Source organism: Podarcis raffonei, chromosome 10 (genome assembly GCF_027172205.1).
Source record: "Podarcis raffonei isolate rPodRaf1 chromosome 10, rPodRaf1.pri, whole genome shotgun sequence".
NCBI classification, from domain to species: Eukaryota; Metazoa; Chordata; class Lepidosauria; order Squamata; family Lacertidae; genus Podarcis; species Podarcis raffonei.
The window spans coordinates 39292146-39304473 of NC_070611.1; the positions used below are offsets into that span (position 1 = coordinate 39292146).

Below are 12328 nucleotides of genomic sequence, written 5' to 3' on the forward strand. Positions count from 1 at the left end.
AATTTCCTCACTTGGCTGATTGGCTGTTGCCATTTGGGTTTCACCTGCCGTGTAGCAAATCGTAACAACTTGTAAGTTTGCGGATAGGCACTGGTTCAGGTGATAGGGATGGGAGAGCGGTCTCACCATCCCTATGTGAAGGGTATTCCGTTAAAGGAATCCAGGGATTAACTGGGTTGGTCAACCCCTGAAAGGGGGTTGTGCCTGTGCCTGAATCCAGGGGGACATCTGGGTGGTGAACATAGTCTGTTCCCAGCTGTTCGCCTTCCCAGGTGTTCACCCTTGGCTGACCTATGCTGGAATCCTGGGTCAGCGCTGCCTGCAAGGGTGCAGGGAGCTAGCTGAACCAGAGCCTATGCAACCACTCACCTTCTGTAATCAATAAAGTTGTGGCATGAATTCTGCCAAAAACCAAAACTAAAATTTGAGTCATGTGTGAATTTATTTAGGGGGGAGGTCTCTGGGTCTGAACATGCAAACAAATGTTGAGCAATATCTCACTCGGGATTTGGATTTGAACCAAATCAGGCCGCTTCCAAAGTGCTTTGCACCAAAAGCAGGCTGTGTTCTGAAGCATTGAACCAAATCTTGTGGTTGGTGCACACCCCCAATGTACTTTTCAAGGGGATGAATTCTGGGACCGAATAATCAGGAGGTTCCTCTTAACTGAGAGCTACTAACTTTGTTAGTGCACTTGATGTGCATGGTAAATCCAGGTCAAGAAAAGCTCACCATCAAGACCCTTCTTTTGTTCAAATGTTTTATTTTAAAAATCTGCAACAAATAATAACTTTACTGACTTGTTTCCCCCTTCTGAACAGTGCTAGTGCAGAGTATGCTCTTTATCCCAGAATGGGCCCTTGAAAGCAACAGAAGTATCTAGATTTGTTGTTAGCCTTTCTGTGGAAGACTCAGAATAAAAATCTGATTCTTATCCTGCCTGTTGGAACATATGCAGACGCCTGCATTAAGTTTATTAGAAAGTAATTAGGTGATTGGATTTGTTGCTGAAAAAGCACTAATATTTTTTTTTAATCTGCTTTGACACTCTAATAGAATTTGTTTATTTGGCCTTTAGATGGCTGATATGGTTTTCCTCCCTTACTAGTTGTTTGCCTGTTTTTTTATTATTATTAAAATGGGTGCTCTTTATCCTCCGACTATTTTTAAAAACACAGCTGTACTTCAGTGATTACAATCTCTTGGTATCTCTTTCTTGCATGCAGCAAAAGTAAACCACTCATTACTCACTTTTTATGATGTTTCTTCGATGTCAATGTTCAAAAGACAGTTGTCATGATAGTGGTATAGATGAAAGGGTTCTACCCACCTAAGTCCTACTCAGAATAGATCTACTGAAATTAATGGGGCTAAGTTAGTCGGGCAGACGGTCTTCTTGGTGGTGGTGCCTGCCCTGTGGAATGCCCTCCTATCAAACAACTATTTGACTTTTAGAAGGCAGCTCTGTTAGAGCGGAATTGACAACTGGGGGAATTTCTGAAATGTGGCGCTTTTGCAAGTCAGTTGCAAAATTGCATGGTGTTTGTTTGTTTGTGTTTCTGTAAAAAGAAAAGCTCAACTTTGGGAGTTTCCTTTTAAAAGTTCAACCTTTTCAGTGGTTTCCTCAAACAAACAAAAAGTTCAACTTTGGGGTCTTCCTAAAAAAAAAGCTCAAAACTTTTGGGGTGTCCTGGTTTTTACTTTTTGAAATGTTTGATGTTTTATTGTGTTTTTAATATTTTGTTGGGAGCTGCCCAGAATGGCTGGGGCAACCCAGTCAGATGGGCGGCGTATAAATAATAAAATTGTTGCTGCTGTTGTTGTTAGTCATGTCCAATGATTTCAATGGATCTACTATGAGTAGGGCTTGCAATGTATGCAACCCATAGTCTGTACTAAGAGGGTCAAACTTTTTATACCAAGTGGGCCACAAGAGTACTTCAACATGAAACCCATGGGCCACACACTGCCTTGTCATAGTGTGTGTGGATTCGACACCCCCAGCCCTCGTGCAGCCTACCCAAAGCCAGCTAAGTGAGGCGCCGGGTTTTGGGAAGGAGGTGCAGAGTTCTGGTAGGTTCCTAGAGCCCTCCATCCTCCTTGCATGTTGAGGTCCCCAAGCCACCCCAATAACTCACACTTCACACAGAATTTTTGTTTAAGGTTTTTGGTATAATTTTGGCCACAACTTTATTTAAATACATAACTGTGATTGGTTGCTTAGGCATTGGTTACGACTATCTGTCCTTGCCCCAGGGACAGAACTGACTTCCGGATTCCAGCAGAAGCCAGTCAGGGAAAACAATATTGGGGAGAGATGAAGCTGGGCAGCAGACCCTCACCTCATCCCCGCATGCTCCCAAAGGCTTGTGCGGTCCAAGCCTGATGCCAGGGACTTGGACGAAATCATGGCAAGCCCCTGGATTCCTTTAACGGAATTCCCTTACCACACCAGCATTGGAGGGGTAGGCACTTACCCCTCCACCAACCAATTTTTTAACCAATGCCTAACCGCAAATCTTACAAGTTGTGACGATTTGGTAAGCAGTAGGTAAAAACCAAATGCCCCCAGCCAATCAGCCAGATGGACAAAATTCCTACCCCTGCCCCAAAAGCAGGCGACCCCATGACAGGCATAGCAAGGTCAAGTGCAAAATCCCTGATTCAGGGAGGGTGGGCGGGTGATCCGGTGCATGCAGCAAAAGAGGCCATTCAGAGCTGCATGCCCAATATTTAAAACAACCCAACAAATTGGCAACATCAAAATCTCCCCAGAAACTCAAGTGCCCAATCACAGCCTGTGGCCATCCAAACAGATCTGCCCAGCAACAGTGGGGTGGCCTGCAAGGCCCCAGCGCAACACGTGCTCTCTGTTAAGGAGAACACACTTTCCAAAAGCTGGGAAAGCACTAACAAGGCACTGGGAAAGAGACAGGAGGACTCTGGGACCCTGTCAGAGCCCTCTCACCTTTCTCCCAAAGCCCAGCACCTCCTTACTTGGCTTTGGGAAGCAGTGTGAGGGCTGTAGGCATGAGTTGTAAAATGTTGTCGAGGGCCACCAAAAAAGGCATAGAGGGCCACATGCATGTTAGACTGCCCTGGTCTGAACTGTTTGCATACTGCAGATGTTTATTGCTACTGATCAGCATGATACACAGTCCTCACTTATTCTGGGTCAGGGAAATAAGTCATGCTTGTGTGTTTGTGGCAAGCATCCAGCAGGTAGCGGTAAAAGAGGTAACTGCCCAATGATCAAGTTGCAGAAGAAACAAACATACCTTGGAAACGGGGAACATTTTTCAGCAGAAGGGTCATGCCCTCTTCTGGGCAACTTTCTGAGGGAAAGCACATGCCACTGGTGGGTGGGCCAGAGGCAAAGGTGAGCAAACCAAGAAATGGAATTTTTACTTCTGTGCAGTAGGCTAGCTTCTACACACATTAATTGCCTTTTCCTTTTAATTGTTAAGAGAGAGGGGGAAAACATATGTTTTCCATTAATAAACATATGGCTCCTCCTCTGTTGGTAGTCCTGAAAGGATAAATGTTAAAAGACATTCAGTTCCGTGGGCAAGACAGATGAATTGTCATAATATTCAACAAGGAAAATGAAAGCTATGAGGAGGAGGAATGTCTAACATGCAGGCCGTTTGGCATTTGTGCTCTTTGGTCACTTAAAACTGATACAAGCCACACATTCTGCCTTTCAGCTTCTTTAATTGGCCCTATTTTACTATTACACTTCATTCACCATGGCACAATAGCTTACAAACAAAGAGGCGCTTGTAGTCTCCAAAGAATCTTTTTTTTCCACAAGTTCAAGAAAACCTCTCATTTTGCCAAAAGAGACAGAAAACTGCCCCTGTGTTCAGGCCTGGACAGAAGCCCAAAATGTCACATACATCTGGAAAAAATGAATCTGTGCTCTGAATTTCTATTCTTTTTCCACGGAATTTACCAGAAGGGGCTGGAGGTCAAGAGGGCCATACTTGTTTATAGAGTCAGTCCTGTATTATGCCCAAGTTGTTGAGATGAATGAAAAAGAATTTTAAAAGACCCGGGGGGAGGGGGAGTAATAGCAATTTGGAAACAAGAAGCTGAATCAATACTTGTCAACATTTTGCAGTGCCTAGATTGACAATAATATAGCCTATCATTTTGTTTGTAAGTATTTGACATTTTGGACTGGTTACCATTAAAGCTCCCCTCCGCCAAAGGTATTTTCTATTCAAGCATTGTAGATAAACAGAAAGGAATATAGGAAGCTGTCTATCTAGCTCAGTATTGCACACCCTCCAAGTGTCCAGATTTTCCAGAATTATGAAAGCTGTCCCAGCTTCTGATTTGATCCCAGAATGTCCCTATTTCCCCCACTGGTGCTGCTGCCGCCGTCAGTGGCTTCTGTAATTCCTGGACTGTCCCTGGAAAATTGGGACACTTGGAGGGCATGCCAGACTCGACAAGAGAAGAAGTGGGTATGAAGTGGATGACCTCTTATCAAAGGGACTCCAAATGATGGAGCTAACACTGGCCACTGTCTGGAATCTGAGGAATCACTAGGTTGTTTGTGCAACCTGATGCCTCAGGTGTCTCTTCCATGTGGAATCTTTTGGAAAGTCCTACAAGCGACACAATTAAACACAGGAGCAAAATAAAATTAGGCAAGATCCATTTGTGTGTGGAAATGATGCAGGGGACTTTTGGACCCAGGCCAGAGCAAACATTCTGTTTTTTAAAAATGTATAATAACATATTAGTACATGACTGTGTGTGCGTGCACACACAGACACAAACGCACGTGCGCGTGCGCACACACATTTCAGTTCCTTTATAATTTATTCTGATCCTTAGAAGAATTTCAACCATTAGTTTGTAAATAATTGATGGTAGAAGTAGACAGAGAGCTCCAACTTCTTAAGCTATAGTAGAACTTGAACTACTGAACCTGCTTGCCCCAGTAAAACAAGATAATGTCCCCAGGTTTCCAAAACGTCCTGTAAAAATGGCTTTTGATAGCTCATATGGAAACACTCCATGTTAACATGTCAGCTAGAATTACATCTGCGTCACTGGGTTGGATTTTTGTCTAATGTAAACTGATGTAGCAGTAGGAAAAGGCATACAGCTATGAAGTTCTGCAGCAGCCGAGAGTCAGAGTTATAGGTGAAAATATTAGCGTTCACATTAATTGCGGGGACATTTTGGTTTCTATCACTCTGGAAAAGGTGGCCTGGAAAACTAGCCTGTCAGCTTCCCATCTAATTTTCAGAAGCTCATTCATTGTAAAATTGGAGCGACAGGCTTGTAGGCTATGTGATGTTGTGAACTATTATGGTGTATTCATACCTGCTTTCCCCAGAAGATCATGTCCAGGAGCAACTGGGGCATTTTGTGTCACATTCACTGTGGAGGCACTGATGGGCAGAGCAACCCAAACCCTGCTTGTCTTGTGAGCGGTTCTCTCATAGCTAAGCCAACCTGTCACTGCCCATGTGGGAACATCCATGGAGGACCAGGGCAGGCGCGTTCCCAAGGGGTGCAGAGGGTGCCCTCCCAGGTGCGGGGTAGCTGCGCATGAACCCACCGATCCTGCTTCCTTCCTCTCCCCTTCCTGCTCGCCTGCCTCCTTCCCGTCCTTTCCCCTGCCTGCCTGCCTCCTCCAGCTGGGAGCACGGGCAACGGCACACCGCCCACCCTTGACTACTGTGCCTACTGCCAACTGTCAGGGGGAGGGGAGGAGCTGCTGCGCCAATGGCTCACAGTAGGCATGGGAGTCCGAGTCACGGGTGGGGGGAGCACCAAATGTCACCCACACTCAGGAATGACACCTGGAGCGTTCCTCTGCCAGCAGTCAACACAATGGCTCTGAACAGAGTTTACCAGAAGTCTAAGGGGACTGGGAATCTATTGAACCCAAGCTCGCCTCACTGTCATCAGGGCTGATCACTGAACCAGCTCCAGGCTGCTGTCCTTCTGTCTTGGCTGCTGTGCTCAGAAGGGCTGCAGATTTGGCTCTGCCCCTTTGGAAAGTGTGACTCAATTGCAGCATCACTGTGGTTACAGGAAACCATGTTCCTCACCCAACACAGCATGACTTGTTATGCTCCATGTAACATCTAAAAAGATGTCACCCAGATGTTGCACTGCCTTCTTCCTCAGCAATGAATTCAAGGGCTGCGATGTGCACTATGGAGAGAATCTGTTTTGGGTTTGGGTTTTTTGCGAGCCATGGAGTGAATCTGTTGAAGATGAAGTCTGATCTCCTGGTGACTAAGCATATCATCTTGGCATTGTTTGACCATCTAGAGGTTCATGCAATTTTCACCTCTGAACAATTTGCTCCAAGCAAGGAAGAAGGGCAGCCCAACTTCGTGCAGTGCTGCAAGGCATGGCATAGAAGCATCCAGTGTTCTTCACCCACTGAAGATTTCACCTGTCAGAGACAACGCCCAACAGTAGAGGTTTTTTTCTTTCTCCTTACCAGGTGCAATTGGCATCACCTCTGTTTGCTGTGAGGCACTGGCAAAAGCCAGGTCTCCCCCTCCTCCGCTAGTGATTGGTGGTGGTAGCTAGTAGCTCATTAACACTCCTACATGTGTTGCAGCTGAGTGCACAATTACTTATCACAACATACATATCTTCACAGGAGCTTCTCCCGTTTTCAAATTTCAGAGGGAGAATGCTGTAAAAAACAGCATCACTAGATGCTGTTAAACCAAATGTTAAAACCTAATCATCTTGCTTATATTCATGCACTAAGATCAAGCTTAAGCCTTTGCTAATAGGGTTTATCAAGTTTGGGCAAGTATCTAAGAAATTGAGTTCCACAGGTGTGGGACTGTCAAATTTGCTCTCTACAGGCTTCTTTTTTCCTCCAACATGGGCACACATAAGAAACTAATTCAACGCCAGCTGAACAGCTGGCCATCTGGCACAGTCCCTTTGGTGAGCATTATAGTAATCTAGCCACAAGCACAATGGCTCCAGGGTCAAAACCCTAAGGCTGCTAGCTGTTTCACTAGAATATAGCCCCTCTAAGTCACAAGGTCTCATTTGTCACCAATGTTTCATGATTGTCTGGATTCAACTACAAATGAGTCACATGCATCCAGTCCTTAAAGGCATCGATTCCAAACATCTGGCAAAGTGCAGTACAGTGGTACCTCGGGTTACATACGCTTCAGGTTACATACGCTTCAGGTTACACACTCCACTAAGCCAGAAATAGTGCTTCAGGTTAAGAACTTTGCTTCAGGATAAGAACAGAAATCTGGCTCCGGCAGCGCGGCAGCAGCAGGAGGCCCCATTAGCTAAAGTGGTGCTTCAGGTTAAGAACAGTTTCAGGTTAAGTACAGACCTCCGGAACGAATTAAGTACTTAACCTGAGGTACCACTGTACAAACAAGAAATACATACATTGACTGTTGCAAAAGGTTTGACTAATAGCAAATGTGCTGATATTAGGAAACAGCTTTGGGACCATTAGGAAGAGGATTTCTTTAAAGATCTAGAGACCTTTCAAAGCTCATTAAGAATATAGCAGTAATAATACCATGAATTCCACAGACGATGGAAGGAATCAATTAGGGATGTGATATTGTGTTAGCACCCTGTGCAATTAAACATTATCAGTGTATATAATATTGGTGCTGGTGGAAAAGGGATGCCATATTTAAAAGACTGCTGATCTTCCCCAGGAAGCCTCTCCTTATGGAGTGAATGAAAGGAAAGCACTCATTAAACCTCAGTGCATAAAATTCATTGTTTAGAACAATAAAGCATATGTATATAATTTCAGATTCAACCAATATAAAAAGGACAGGGGTATACATCTATTTTTAAGAGGACACATAAGATACACATTACATTTTATAAACTTGGTCAATTAACCTTCAGTCAGATTACAAATGCACATCAAAATATACATAATCTCAATCCATGACCGAGCCAGCAAAGCAATATATCTGTCCGATAAGAAGGAGCCTGAAGTTTCTGAGTTCCTAGGACTTAAATATATTTAATAATAATATATTTTTTTTACATGGCTTCTTTTAAAAATACAGGTGAATGAAATTACTAGTGATACAGGGGAAACTATTATGTAATTCTCAAACTCTTATCCCAAATAGCTGAAACAATACAAACGTAGCTTTTTGATTTAACAATTAAATAGTGTGTAGTCTGGAGAGTCTAACCACATTCAAAAGAGAAAGGAACACAGCATGGCACATTTGTATTAAATATGGATCTAGAATGAGTTTGCAGTGAAATAAGTACCATTAAGTTATTCAAGTAAAATCTCTTGTAACATAGCATATTGAAATTTGCCCTATGTAGCTAGCTGCTTTCTGTTTCCACAGAAGCTATCCATGAATTCACTAGATGCACTTTCACAAGCTCCATAAGGGATAAAATGATGTTGGCTTAATTGATCTATTAATTTTCTTTTAAAAACAGCATTTTTATTCTTTTGGAGGAATATACAGTCGTACCTTGGATCCCAAATGCCCTGGAACTCAGACATTTTGGCTCCCGAACTCCACAAACCCGGAAGTGATTGTTTTGGTTTGCGGATGTTCTTTTGGAACCTGAACATCCAATGGGGTTTCCGCAGCTTCTGATTGGCTGCAGGAATTTCCTGCAGCCAATCAGAAGCCACGATTTGGTTTTCAAACGTTTTAGAAGTCAAAAGGACTTTCAGAACAGACTCGGTTCAACTTCCAAGGCACGACTATAAGGGCCCCTTGCTGAAAAACACCCCCCTCCCCCCCAAAAAGAGCACTACATACACTACACATCTTGGATCTGGAGATAAGTCACTGGGAGAAAAACATGGGCAGTGTCACTGATTTGCACACTGTTGCACAGGAAGTAGGTCTTTGTTCAACACAGACTTTGCACAAGCACACATCTTGAGACGTTGTGCAACAGAAGCACACCACTGGATTTCCCCATGGAAGGATCTTGTGCTGTTGTTAGGAGTAGCCCTTCTGTTTGTGGAAGGACATCACTTGATCCAACCCAAAGGATGTTTAAAAAGGTTTTTATCTGAATGATAATGGTGGCTCCTACCCTTATACTCAGTGATCAACAATCCAAAATAACTCATAAGCACAAAAGAAAACCCCGCTGGGGTTCTGCCCACACAAAAACTGATTCATATCCTCAGTCTACTGCTAACTATGCATTGAGAAGACAGAGGAAGTTCACCCATCCAGATTCTGAATTTAACTGAATTCTTAAATGGTATTGGGGTGATTAATCTGCATTAAATGATCTTCAGTATGTGCTAAGCCAGCTTCCCGCCTCTCTTGATTTCTTTTAAAGAGTGTTTGCCCCTTCTCCGTGCTGTTGTGAATGATCCCTTCATGAAACACTTGGAGCTGCAACATCGCACACACAGTGATTGGCACTGTCGAATCTAAAACAGAGCTCTGTGACTCATGAAAGCTAGACAGCCATGCTCTACTTCCCATGAAGAACAGCTAACTCATTACTAAAAAAAAATCAGATAATGTGGCCGCTCTGAACTATTTGCCTTGTTGCCCAGAGTCCTGGCTGTGACCGGGCTGGATCCCAATTCTGGCACAAAGACACCAATTTTACCTTTCTGGTGGAGTCATGCCCTTAAACTCAATAGTAGCCACTTTGACAATTCCAGAATTCAAAATCTGGCCACGAAGCATTTTAATATCACAATAAAAGAGAAATGAGCTATGTCCACAACCAAATTTAAGTACCAAATAAACAAACTGGATTTGGATCCAAAGATTGCTCTTCCTCGGATGGAGATATCCATCCCATTACAGTTTTCAAAGATGAGGTTGCCAAATGGTAATCCTAAGTGGTAAAGTAGTCTCCAGATATTTCATCTTTGTGACATTCAACTGAGATGGCCCAAACCACTCAGTCAAACGTCTTAAGCATAAAATGCCAAGGAAATGCTACTCACTGTCAAAATGATTATTCAGCTTTAGTTTTGATGGGATGGTATTCCACTTTGTGCTAATGGAGGTTATTTACATTCAAAGTGAGAACAATGATTGTTATGCAAGCATGGTAAGGCCAGTAGGATTATACTTGGAATTTTTCGTTGGCTCTGTAAATGCCTCTTGACCTTAAATTTGTCTCGTTCTGTTTTTTTGGGAAGGGAAAAAGAATGTGGCATTGTTATAAACCCTGCAGTATAAATGAATCTTTGCACAATATGTACTGCAGTTTCCAACATGTATGCAACGTTACCTTTAAAGCCATTTTAATCAAGCAACAAATGGGTCCTTTGTTCCCTTCTGAAGAATTTTTTTTTTTTAAAAAAAGCAGGTTTCGGATACTGCATCCACAACTGTGTTCCAGAACACTTACTGGAATGTGAAATGTTGTACATGTTTACGATGTGCATAGTGATTTACTGAGGCATGTTACTATTGACTGAGGCTCTAGTTTCTACCTTGTCGGGGCCTGCACTAGAGCTACATTCAAGCAGATCTTCGTATATCTTTAGGTTGCGCAGAGATTTTCATGATTTTCCGACTCTAAAGATGGACAGTCACAATTGTAGGCTCTGATCTAGCTATGGGCTATAGTCACAGATAGAAGCTGGTGGACCTGGGCATCATCAAGCCAGCTCAACAGATCAGCTCTGTCATTTGGACTGCAACATGCATCCCAAATATGCCTCATAGAACTGTAGAATTGGAAGGGACCCCAAGGGTCTTCTAGTCCAATGCATTGCAATTAAGGAATCCTGCTCAAAGCCATCCATCCCTGGGTAGGCTCCAACCACCAACTTTCTGGTTAACAGCCAGACACACTGATCTCATCCTAATTACTACAAATGGTTTTAGTGGTACGGATGCTGTCATTTGGCTTCGATACCAGCCAAAAAAATAACAGGACAGAGATTTTAGGAATGCCAGATTTGTGTTATTTTTAAATCTATCCTAAATACATTCTATAGCTTTTCATATATTATTTCTAAGAGTCTGTGACATATATGAAAAATAAATAAATATGTGAAAATCTTTTAAATAAAGTATCCCTTAAGCATAGGTAGTTTAATCACTGCGTTGTATATGAGCATTTTAACAATAGTTAAACTTTTAGTTTAACAATAGTTAAGATTATAGTTTAAGGTTATTATTGGATTAGTAGCCTGGAATGTAGAGCAACCCAGCTGTTTCACAGAATACAATATCCTGTGAATATCTCTTCCGGAAATAATAATAACTTAAGTAAATTCTATATGGGCTCTGATTAACTTTTAGTGCCCTCTTTTAAATTTATGAATAGCATGTTATTTTCAGTCTTGGATTTGTTGTCCACAGCTTTGCTACAAATAATATCAAGAGGCTGACAACTATTAAGAAAGTTTTCTCTTTTTTTATTTGAGCTGAACTAATATAATAATTGATGGAGAAGGCTAAGTGATGAAAAGTGTATTACTTTTAAAATTCATTTGCCAATATGAAATGGCATACAGTAAAAGCTAAACTAAACCTTAGTATCTTCAAGATGACATGATTTTTTTGCAAATGTCAAGAACAAAATTGCATGTTTATATGCATTTTAAATAGACGTCATGGAATTTTTTTTATTCCTGAAGCTGACTTCTTTTCTCTCTCTCCATTTTCTCACTGGAACATTAATAGGAGTCTCCCCAACATCAGGCAGCCAATGTTCCATTCTATTCCAATTGCCCCATTTTCATGATCCAGTGTTTACTTCTCCTTGATGGATATTAACAGCTTTGCCAAAGTGTATGTTTGTTTTCTGTGACATGGAATAAAATTTCACTTACAGCTCGACAGATATCCAATCTTATTTAATATGAACCCAGTTCCACCGATGAAAGAAAGCTAGCACATTAGTCCACTGCATAACCTTACTTGCAAGTCTTATGTACAGTGCTGAAGATTTGTATTCTCATTCATTTCTGCGTTTTTCTCCCATTCAGAGTCTCCTTTTGTACACAAAATGCAAATTTCCTGATGACTTTTGGAGTTGGATCACATAAATCCAGAATTATTTGTTCATGGATTCGCGAAATTCCACTGCAAATTTGAAGATGCAAAGAAACAAATCTGTCTGAATATAAAAATACAGTCCATTTCAGTGCAGACTCTTCTTTGATATTTAATTCAACGTTGGTTTCACAGTAGCACACGCTTTGTCCACAGCTCTATATTCTCAATATGGAGTCACGGGCAACAACAACAGATGCAGACTCAGTCTGTCACTCCAGAAGGAATACAAATATGCTTAAAGCTGCTTCATTTATGAAGCAAACATGGAACTGTTAGCTGCCTAGTAGAGAAGAGAGGGGGAAAAGAAA

The 12328-nt window shown here is 42.1% G+C and overlaps 1 protein-coding gene across 5 annotated transcripts in view; it reads right to left on the bottom strand.

Annotated features, from left to right (window-relative positions):
- Positions 1-7807: 7807 nt before the first annotated feature.
- The window catches only part of KITLG (KIT ligand), a 104914-nt gene continuing 100393 nt past the window's right edge, over positions 7808-12328 (bottom strand). For all 5 annotated transcript variants that reach the window (XM_053405128.1, XM_053405124.1, XM_053405126.1 and 2 more), the window contains one exon: positions 7808-12300. The gene's annotated coding sequence lies outside the window, so the exon portion shown is untranslated. The remainder of the gene's footprint in view (positions 12301-12328) is intronic.